At 50.6% G+C, this 12,338-nt stretch overlaps 1 protein-coding gene across 2 annotated transcripts in view; it reads right to left on the bottom strand.

Annotated features, from left to right (window-relative positions):
* The window catches only part of GLRB (glycine receptor beta), a 212,149-nt gene extending 207,235 nt beyond the window's left edge, over positions 1 to 4,914 (bottom strand). Inside the window, exon 1 of one of the 2 annotated variants that reach the window (XR_011316977.1) lies at positions 4,494 to 4,864. The gene's annotated coding sequence lies outside the window, so the exon portion shown is untranslated. Of the gene's footprint in view, positions 1 to 4,493 lie in introns of both variants that reach the window. The other variant, XM_069744125.1, reaches the window with a different exon arrangement.
* Between the last annotated feature and the right edge of the window lie 7,424 nt (positions 4,915 to 12,338).

Raw genomic sequence — 12,338 nt, 5'->3', positions numbered from 1 at the left:
AGAACCGCTGCGGCTCCGAAAAAAGAAGTGACATGGTACTTCTTTTTTCCCGCAGCTATTCAGCGCGGCTTTTTTTTTTTATTTTCCGCATTGTGGGCACAGCAGTTCCTGTTTTCCATAGGGTACAATGTAATGTACCCTGCATGGAAAACAGCTGCGGACCCGCAGCGGGAAAATTGCGGCAATTCCGCATGAAAAAAAGGATCGTGTGAACATGGCCTAAGGCCTCACACATCCGTCCAGCTGCTGTAAACTCCAAGTTCTCATTTACATCTTTGAGATTTTACTACCACTGCGATAATTGGCTCCTGGAATGATCCTCATGGGAAGTCGCAATCACTATGTCCATATTTACCCAAATGTATAATTACAAGCGGCTCCATAATGCAGGAGGTGGCACAGCGGTCAGCTCAGGTCACTGCTGCCAGTATTCAGCCAACAAGCGGCTTCATGGAAGAGATTCCACTTCCAATAACAGAAGTTTATGTCATTCCCTAATGTCCAAGTCAGGTGAGAACAGTGGAATAAAGGACTTTCCATTCCTCACGGAATTTCTATAAACCACATTGAGTTCCAGTCTCTCAATTATTTACAGCAATAGCAGCGAAACGTCACCTACAGTCACATAAAATACACACACAGTTCTTAGGCTACTTTCACACTAGCGTCGTGTGACGGACGTCGCAATGCATCGTTTTGGAGAAAAAATGCATCCTGCAAAGTTGCCCGCAGGATGCGTTTTTTCTCCATAGACTTGGATTAGCGACGTATTGCCACACGTCGCATCCGTCGTGCAACGGATGTGTCGTGTTTTTGGCGCCACGACGCACAAAAAAGTTCCATGTAACTTTTTTTGTGCGTCGGGTCCGCCATTTTCGACGGCACATGCGCAGCCGAAACTCCGCCCCCTCCTCCCCAGGACTCACAATGGGCAGCGGATGCGTTGTAAAACTGCATCCGCTGCCCACGTTGTGCTAATCAATCACACTGTCCGTCGGGCCGACGGTTTGCGACGGCCCGTACCGACGGACAAGTGTGAAAGTAGCCTTAGAGTCCACGTACAAACGGGATAATACAGCACCAGGCCCAGCAAAAAGCAACAAGACACTGCTGAATGCTGGCCTACAGGCATAATAATACATTCCCTGGACAAACCCCCTCCAGAGGTGCCGGTACAGACCCCATGCTCACCCTCTTCAGCGGTGTCAATACAGTTCCAAGGCCCACCCCCTACAGAAGTGCTGGTAGAGCCCTGAGGCCACCCCTCCAGAAAGCCCTAGGCCCAACCCCCATGAGGGGTGCTGGTGGAAGGGGAGATTCCTCAGCACTGTGCAGTATTAGTGACTCGTGACTGCCTCCTACTGTTCAAATGGAACCCTGCAGAACTAAAGCACCGAAGACCAGTTACGGAGCCAATCCAGAAGTGGACGTCCGCTATAGAGGTCAGCAGTAGTGATGAGCGAGCATGCTCGGGTGATCTCCGAGTATTTCGGCGTGCTTGGAGATTTTTTTTATGTCTCCGCAACTGCATGATTTGTGTCTGCTGGACAGCCTGAATACATGTGGTAATTCCCTAATGCACAGGCAACCCCCACATGTATTCAGGCTGTCCAGCAGCCGTAAATCATGCAGCTGCGGAGACGTAAACTAGATCTCCGAGCACGCTGAAATACTTGGAGATCACCGGAGCATGCTCGGAGAAACCCGAGTAACGAGCACACTCGCTCATCCCTAGTCAGGAGGGGAGAGTGAATCGGGCAGTTACTGCCAATGCTGATATACGGGGGCCGGCCCGTCTTACGAGGCCCATAGAGCATTACTTGGCTTTGTTAGAAGGATTTTCGGCTTAGCTGGTAACGCCAGTGAACCCTGTTAGTGCCTGTAACTTAAGTGAACCATGTTGGAGAACCATTTTAGTGGTGTTCTAATTGTAGTGAATGTTGCACCTGCTGAGAAGTAGCTAGATGGCGGAGAGGATTACTGCAGAAAGGGTAATTGTGGGTTTGTGATCTATACTAATAATCTATACTCTTAATATCATGCATTTGAATAAATTACTCCCTCCTTATATCGGTGTTAAGAAAATAGTTAAGTTAGTAACTTCCGCCTTGTCCTTGTCTGCCTGTTGCATGATCTCAGTAATCTGTTTACATTGTTACAGCCCTGGGCACACCTCCCTCCAGAGGTGTCAATATAGCCCTGGGCACACCTCCCTCCAGAGGTGTCAATATAGCCCTGGGCACACCGCCCTCCAGAGGTGTCAATATAGCCCTGGGCACACCGCCCTCCAGAGGTGTCAATATAGCCCTGGGCACACCGCCCTCCAGAGGTGTCAATATAGCCCTGGGCACACCGCCCTCCAGAGGTGTCAATATAGCCCTGGGCACACCGCCCTCCAGAAGTGTCAATATAGCCCTGGGCACACCTCCCTCCAGAGGTGTCAATATAGCCCTGGGCACACCTCCCTCCAGAAGTGTCAATATAGCCCTGGGCACACCGCCCTCCAGAAGTGTCAATATAGCCCTGGGCACACCTCCCTCCAGAAGTGTCAATATAGCCCTGGGCACACCTCCCTCCAGAAGTGTCAATATAGCCCTGGGCACACCGCCCTCCAGAAGTGTCAATATAGCCCTGGGCACACCTCCCTCCAGAGGTGTCAATATAGCCCTGGGCACACCTCCCTCCAGAAGTGTCAATATAGCCCTGGGCACACCGCCCTCCAGAAGTGTCAATATAGCCCTGGGCACACCTCCCTCCAGAGGTGTCAATATAGCCCTGGGCACACCGCCCTCCAGAAGTGTCAATATAGCCCTGGGCACACCTCCCTCCAGAAGTGTCAATATAGCCCTGGGCACACCTCCCTCCAGAAGTGTCAATAAAGCCCTGGGCACACCGCCCTCCAGAGGTGCTGGTACATCCCTACCCCCCCTCATCCAGAGGTGCTGGTACACCCCTGCCCCCCCTCATCCAGAGGTGCTAGTACACCCCTGCCCCCCCTCATCCAGAGGTGCTGGTACACCCCTGCCCCCCCTCATCCAGAGGTGCTGGTACACCCCTGCCCCCCCCCTCATCCAGAGGTGCTGGTACAGCCCTGCCCCCCCCCTCATCCAGAGGTACTGGTACACCCCTGCCCCCCCTCATCCAGAGGTACTGGTACACCCCTGCCCCCCCTCATCCAGAGGTGCTGGTACACCCCTGCCCCTCCTCATCCAGAGGTGCTGGTACACCCCTGCCCCTCCTCATCCAGAGATGCTGGTACAGCCCTGCCCCCCTCATCCAGAGATGCTGGTACACCCCTGCCTTTCCTCATCCAGAGGTGCTTGTACACCCCTGCCCCTCCTCATCCAGAGGTGCTTGTACACCCCTGCCCCTCCTCATCCAGAGGTTCTGGTACACCCCTGCCCCCCTCATCCAGAGGTGCTGGTACACCCCTGCCCCCCCTCATCCAGAGGTGCTGGTACACCCCTGCCCCCCCCCTCATCCAGAGGTGCTGGTACACCCCTGCCCCCCCTCATCCAGAGGTGCTGGTACACCCCTGCCCCTCCTCATCCAGAGGTGCTGGTACACCCCTGCCCCTCCTCATCCAGAGGTGCTGGTACACCCCTGCCCCCCCTCATCCAGAGGTGCTGGTACAGCCCTGCCCCCCTCATCCAGAGGTGCTGGTACAGCCCTGCCCCCCCTCATCCAGAGGTGCTGGTACACCCCTGCCCCCCCTCATCCAGAGGTGCTGGTACACCCCTGCCCCCCCTCATCCAGAGGTGCTGGTACACCCCTGCCCCCCCTCATCCAGAGGTGCTGGTACACCCCTGCCCCCCCTCATCCAGAGGTGCTGGTACACCCCTGCCCCCCCTCATCCAGAGGTGCTGGTGCACCCCTGTCCCCCCTCATCCAGAGGTGCTGGTACAGCCCTGCCCCCCCTCATCCAGAGGTGCTGGTACACCCCTGCCCCCCCTCATCCAGAGGTGCTGGTACATCCCTACCCCCCCTCATCCAGAGGTGCTGGTACACCCCTGCCCCCCCTCATCCAGAGGTGCTGGTACAGCCCTGCCCCCCTCATCCAGAGGTGCTGGTACAGTACACCCCTGGGCCATGATGCACGGTATATGGAGGTGCGGGCATAGTATAATCGCTGTGGACATAAACATGCCTCTTCTCCCCGTTCTCTGCAGTCCGCATCCAGTCCGCCCCGCACACCTCTCACATTCAGGCCACTGATGGAGGGTCGGTGATTGACCAGAGCAGCCATACATGGCACCAGCCAGATCCGGCAACCTAAGCACTATAGGAATGGACTACAACTCCCAGCACTCATTGCGGCACATTTTCAAATCTATAAAACTTTATGGAGTTCTCTGGCCATGACAACATCCTCCGGGCTCCGCTGCAGCTATGTGCCCGCAGAATAATCAACCAGAAATAAAAACCGCAAACCAAACGCGATCCCCGGAGAAGCGTCACCGGGAACAGCCCGAAATAGAGAAGGCGCCACTCACCCCGCGGCTCTCACTCCCTGGATCTCCTCAGATGCGAGCAGCAGGGGCAACATCCATTTTCTAAGGTGTAAACGTCAAGGTCTCCTCAGACGTGCAGCATGATGGCGCAGGACTCGCCGGGCGGGGGCTCTCGGTAGATAACAGCCTTCTATAGGGCGATGCTTCCCACTACGAGACGGAAATGAACGAGCGCCGGGACTGATGAGGAGGCTGCTGTGTGCGGAGCATAAGATGGAGGAGCCGAGCACCTGCAGCATGCGCAGTACCGGCCGGAGCGGCGCAACGTAGCTGCAGAGAGCGAGCAGCGGCGTCACCGCCACAGTCCGGCCCTCACCGCCGCCGCCGCCGCTGCACTGTGGCTGAGCACTGCCACAGCTGTCTGCCCTGCGTGATGGGAAGGGAAGACACGGACCTGTATGTGGGGAGAAATACCATACTACTGGCTGTATATATGTGTGTACCACTGGCCGTACTACTGGCTGTATATATGTGTGTACCACTGGCCGTACTACTGGCTGTATATATGTGTGTACCACTGGCCGTACTACTGACTGTATATACTGTATACATGTGTGACCACCGGCCGTACTACTGACTGTATATACTGTATACATGTGTACCACTGGCCGTACTACTGACTGTATATACTGTATACATGTGTGACCACCGGCCGTACTACTGACTGTATATACTGTATACATGTGTGACCACTGGCCATACTACTGACTGTATATACTGTATACATGTGTGACCACCGGCCGTACTACTGACTGTATATACTGTATACATGTGACCACCGGCCGTACTACTGACTGTATATACTGTATACATGTGTGACCACTGGCCATACTACTGACTGTATATACTGTATACATGTGACCACCGGCTGTACTACTGACTGTATATACCGTATACATGTGACCACCGGCCGTACTACTGACTGTATATACCGTATACATGTGACCACCGGCCGTACTACTGACTGTATATACCGTATACATGTGACCACCGGCCATACTACTGGCTGTATATGCTGTATACATGTGACCTTCGGCAGTACTACTGACTGTATATACCGTATACATGTGACCTCCGGCAGTACTACTGACTGTATATACCGTATACATGTGTGTACCACTGGCCGTACTACTGGCTGTATATACTGTATACATGTGTGTACCACTGGCCGTACTACTGACTGTATATACTGTATACATGTGTGACCACCGGCCGTACTACTGACTGTATATACTGTATACATGTGTACCACTGGCCGTACTACTGACTGTATATACTGTATACATGTGTGACCACCGGCCGTACTACTGACTGTATATACTGTATACATGTGTGACCACTGGCCATACTACTGACTGTATATACTGTATACATGTGTGACCACCGGCCGTACTACTGACTGTATATACTGTATACATGTGACCACCGGCCGTACTACTGACTGTATATACTGTATACATGTGTGACCACTGGCCATACTACTGACTGTATATACTGTATACATGTGACCACCGGCTGTACTACTGACTGTATATACCGTATACATGTGACCACCGGCCGTACTACTGACTGTATATACCGTATACATGTGACCACCGGCCGTACTACTGACTGTATATAACGTATACATGTGACCACCGGCCATACTACTGGCTGTATATGCTGTATACATGTGACCTTCGGCAGTACTACTGACTGTATATACCGTATACATGTGACCTCCGGCAGTACTACTGACTGTATATACCGTATACATGTGTGTACCACTGGCCGTACTACTGGCTGTATATACTGTATACATGTGTGTACCACTGGCCGTACTACTGACTGTATATACCGTATACATGTGTGACCACCGGCCGTACTACTGACTATACTGTATACATGTGACCACCGGCCGTACTACTGACTGTATATACCGTAACCGTATACATGTGTGACCACCGGCCGTACTACTGACTGTATATACTGTATACATGTGACCACCGGCAGTACTACTGACTGTATATACTGTATACATGTGTGACCACTGGCCATACTACTGACTGTATATACCGTATACATGTGTGACCACCGGCCGTACTACTGACTGTGTATACATGTGTGACCCCCAGCCATACTACTGACTATATATACCGTATACATGTGTGACCACCGGCCATACTACTGACTGTATATACTGTATACATGTGACCACCGGCCGTACTACTGACTGTATATACTGTATACATGTGACCACCGGCCGTACCACTGACTGTATATACTGTATACATGTGTGACCACCGGCCGTACTACTGACTGTATACATGTGTGACCACTGGCCATACTACTGACTGTATATACCGTATACATGTGTGACCACCGGCCGTACTACTGACTGTGTATACATGTGTGACCCCCAGCCATACTACTGACTGTATATACCGTATACATGTGTGACCACCGGCCATACTACTGACTGTATATACTGTATACATGTGACCACCGGCCGTACTACTGACTGTATATACTGTATACATGTGACCACCGGCCGTACCACTGACTGTATATACTGTATACATGTGTGACCACCGGCCGTACTACTGACTGTTTATACTGTATACATGTCTGACCACCAGCCATACTACTGACTGTATCCGGCCATAGTACTGACTGTATATACTGTATACATGTGACCACCGACCGTACTTCTGACTGTATACATGTGACCACCGGCTGTACTACTGACTGTATATACTGTATACATGTGACCACCGGCTGTACTACTGACTGTATATACTGTATACATGTGACCACCGGCTGTACTACTGACTGTATATACAGTATACATGTGACCACCGGCCGTACTACTGACTGTATCCGGCCATAGTACTGACTGTATATACTGTATACATGTGACCACCGACCGTACTACTGACTGTATATACCGTATACATGTGAACACCGACCGTACTACTGACTGTATATACTGTATACATGTGTGACCACCGGCCATACTACTGACTGTATATACTGTATACATGTGTGACCACCGGCCGTACTACTGACTGTATATACCGTATACATGTGACCACCGGCCGTACTACTGACTGTATATACCGTATACATGTGTGACCACCGGCCGTACTACTAACTGCATATACCGTATACATGTGTGACCACCGGCTGGACTACTGACTGTATATACCGTATACATGTGTGACCACCCGCCATACTACTGACTGTATATACCGTATACATGTGACCACCGGCCATACTACTGAATGTATATACCGTATACATGTGTGACCACCGGCCGTACTACTATCTGTATATACCGTATACATGTGTGACCACCGGCCGTACAACTGACTGTATATACCGTATACGTGTGACCTCCGGCGGTACTACTGACTGTATATACCATATACATGTGTGACCACCGGCTGAACTACTGACTGTATATACCATATACATGTGTGACCACTGGCCATACTACTGACTGTATATACTGTATACATGTGTGACCACCGGCCGTACTACTGCTGTATCTGGCCATAGTACTGACTGTATATACCGTATACATGTGACCACCGGCCATACTACTGAATGTATATACCGTATACACGTGTGACCTCCGGCCGTACTACTGACTGTATATACCGTATACATGTGTGACCACCGGTCGTACTACTGACTGTATATACTGTATACATGTGTGACCACTGGCCGTACTACTGCTGTATGTGGCCATAGTACTGTCTGTATATACTGTATACATGTGACCACCGGCCATACTACTGAATGTATATACCGTATACATGTGTGACCACCGGCCGTACTACTATCTGTATATACCGTATACATGTGTGACCACTGGCCGTACTACTAACTGTATATACCGTATACATGTGTGACCACCAGCCGTACTACTGACTGTACATACTGTATACCTGTGTGACCACCGGCCGTACTACTGCTGAATCTGGCCGTACTACTAACTGTATATACCATATACATGTGTGACTGACTGTATATACTGTATACATGTGTGACCAACGGCCGTACTACTGCTGTATCTGGCCATAGTACTGACTGTATATATCATATACATGTGACAACTGGCCATACTACTGAATGTATATACCGTATACATGTGTGACCACCGGCCGTACTACTGACTATTTATACCATATACATGTGTGACGACCGGCCGTACTACTGACTGTATATACCGTAGACATGTGTGACCACTGGCCATACTACTGACTGTATATACTGTATACATGTCTGACCACCAGCCATACTACTGACTGTATCCGGCCATAGTACTGACTGTATATACAGTATACATGTGACCACCAGCCATACTACTGACTGTATCCAGCCATAGTACTGACTGTATATACTGTATACATGTGACCATGACCGTACTTCTGACTGTATCCGGCCATAATACTGACTGTATATACTGTATACATGTGTGACGACCGGCCATACTACTGACTGTATCCGGCCATAGTACTGACTGTATATACCGTATACATGTCTGACCACTGGCCATACTACTGACTGTATATACCGTATACATGTGTGACCACAGCCATACTACTGACTGTATATGTCACGCCGTAAGCGGCGTTAAAGGGGCAGGACGGCGTACTGGGACCCGCACCTGTCCCTACCACTTTTAATGGGGCCCTGGCTTTCCCTTATCTCGGGGGTACCTATGATGGTTAGGAGGCCCGAGCCGCCAGCGTATCCCTGTCTCCTGTACAGTATTCAGTTATATTAATTTTTGCCTAGCGGCTTTAGATCAACGTATGATTTTGGGATGTGCGGTTCATGCTCTTTTTTTTTCTTTTTTGCAAAGCATGTTCTAGTCTTCTTCTTGGACCAGCACTCCTCCCATTTGGCACAGGTGATTTTAATTAGCAGGAGACTGCAAAGTTAGGGGTCTAGCCCATTTTGGCTCTCACTGAAGAGCTGGAGGAAGGTGAGTTTAAGTGCTCCTTTCATTTTGGTGTTGGTGCTGTGTGGCGGCCATTGTTGCTGTGGCTTTGTGCTGGTGGGGCGGCGCGGTCTGGAGTCATGGGGGCTCAGTCTCGCAGCATGGGTGCTGTGGGGCAACAGGTCGTCCGCCCTGCTGGTGCATGGCCGCTGTGGCGGTGGGCGCCGCACGGCTCCGCTCCGTTAGGGCGATAGGACCCACTACGAGGTTTGCCGTGAAGTGGCAGTGGGCTTCATACAGTCTGATCAGAATGTTAAACTGAAAACCTCATATTCAGTTATATTAATTTTTGCCTAGCGGCTTTAGATCAACGTATGATTTTGGGATGTGCGGTTCATGCTCTTTTTTTTCTTTTTTGCAAAGCATGTTCTAGTCTTCTTCTTGGACCAGCACTCCTCCCATTTGGCACAGGTGATTTTAATTAGCAGGAGACTGCAAAGTTAGGGGTCTAGCCCATTTTGGCTCTCACTGAAGAGCTGGAGGAAGGTGAGTTTAAGTGCTCCTTTCATTTTGGTGTTGGTGCTGTGTGGCGGCCATTGTTGCTGTGGCTTTGTGCTGGTGGGGCGGCGCGGTCTGGAGTCATGGGGGCTCAGTCTCGCAGCATGGGTGCTGTGGGGCAACAGGTCGTCCGCCCTGCTGGTGCATGGCCGCTGTGGCGGTGGGCGCCGCACGGCTCCGCTCCGTTAGGGCGATAGGACCCACTACGAGGTTTGCCGTGAAGTGGCAGTGGGCTTCATACAGTCTGATCAGAATGTTAAACTGAAAACCTCATATTCAGTTATATTAATTTTTGCCTAGCGGCTTTAGATCAACGTATGATTTTGGGATGTGCGGTTCATGCTCTTTTTTTTCTTTTTTGCAAAGCATGTTCTAGTCTTCTTCTTGGACCAGCACTCCTCCCATTTGGCACAGGTGATTTTAATTAGCAGGAGACTGCAAAGTTAGGGGTCTAGCCCATTTTGGCTCTCACTGAAGAGCTGGAGGAAGGTGAGTTTAAGTGCTCCTTTCATTTTGGTGTTGGTGCTGTGTGGCGGCCATTGTTGCTGTGGCTTTGTGCTGGTGGGGCGGCGCGGTCTGGAGTCATGGGGGCTCAGTCTCGCAGCATGGGTGCTGTGGGGCAACAGGTCGTCCGCCCTGCTGGTGCATGGCCGCTGTGGCGGTGGGCGCCGCACGGCTCCGCTCCGTTAGGGCGATAGGACCCACTACGAGGTTTGCCGTGAAGTGGCAGTGGGCTTCATACAGTCTGATCAGAATGTTAAACTGAAAACCTCATATTCAGTTATATTAATTTTTGCCTAGCGGCTTTAGATCAACGTATGATTTTGGGATGTGCGGTTCATGCTCTTTTTTTTTCTTTTCTACTGACTGTATATGTCACGCCGTAAGCGGCGTTAAAGGGGCAGGACGGCGTACTGGGACCCGCACCTGTCCCTACCACTTTTAATGGGGCCCTGGCTTTCCCTTATCTCGGGGGTACCTATGATGGTTAGGAGGCCCGAGCCGCCAGCGTATCCCTGTCTCCTGTACAGGCCCTATCAGTGGCCCCCTCTCCCCCCAAAGAAGGTGGACTGCACCAGTGTAATAATACAACAAACAGGGTATACAGACAAGGTAACTAAAAGTTTCAAACTCACCAAATGCTCACACAACCACAGAGGAAACACAGAAAAGGGAAGAGAAGGAATAAACTAGGAAGGAAAACAGGTTAAACATGCAACCAAAACCGCAGACACCAATCTCTGTAAATAAACCTCCAACACCAACACTACGCTCCTTCAACCTCCAAGCCAGGCAGTAGAACTGATCACTGACAATAGCTGAAGTCAGGACTAGGTCTATATAGAGGATCAGATTACAAAATCCACTTCAGCTGAGAGAGACCCAGCTCTCAGCAACTCAGCAATAATGTTAACTCCTACACTGCTGGCACAAAGCAGCCCGGTCAGAATATGGGTGAAGAGCTTCTGTTCACTGTGTGTGAACGAGGCCCAGAGCGCTGCGGTTCTCTGGAACCTCTCTGTCGCGGTAGCCCCGTGACAGTACCCCCCTTCTACGAGGGACCTCCGGAAGCTCAGGACCAGGTTTCTCAGGATGAGCTGTATGAAATGCCTGAACCAACCTAACTGCATGGACATCGGCAGCAGGTACCCACGTCCTTTCCTCAGGACCGTACCCTCTCCAGTGTACCAGATATTGTAGGGATCAACGAACTAAACGAGAATCCATAACCCTGGAAATCTGGAACTCGAGATTTCCATCACCAAGGACCGGAGATGGAGGTGAAGGGGACTGATTGGATGACGCCACAACCTTTTTGAGTAAGGAGCGATGAAAAACATAATGGATCTTAAATGACTGAGGCAAAGACAGCCGAAAAGCGACGGAATTCACGACGGCCACAATCCTATAAGGGCCAATGAACCTAGGGCCCAATTTCCACGAGGGAACTCTCAGCTTAATATTTTTCGAGGACAACCAAACCCAATCACCCACACACAGGTCCGGACCTTCCACATGTCTCTGATCAGTCGCATTCTTATACCTGGAACCCATCCTCTTTAATTTTTCAAGAACCCCTTGCCATACGGACGTGATGGATGAAGAAAACCTCTCCTCTTCAGAAACACCTGCGGAATCCCTCCTATTAAATGAACTAGATTGAGAATGAAAACCATATGCCCCGAAAAACGGGGACTTACCAGTAGACTCATGAGTACGATTGTTTATAGCAAATTCTGCTAGCGGTAAGTATTTAACCCAGTCCTCCTGATTCTCTGAGATGAAACACCTGAGAGAACTCTCAAGATTTTGATTTACGCGTTCAGTCTGACCATTGG

The sequence above is a fragment of the Ranitomeya imitator genome, chromosome 1 (genome assembly GCF_032444005.1).
Source record: "Ranitomeya imitator isolate aRanImi1 chromosome 1, aRanImi1.pri, whole genome shotgun sequence".
NCBI classification, from domain to species: Eukaryota; Metazoa; Chordata; class Amphibia; order Anura; family Dendrobatidae; genus Ranitomeya; species Ranitomeya imitator.
This window is presented reverse-complemented; position numbering and strand designations above follow the sequence as displayed.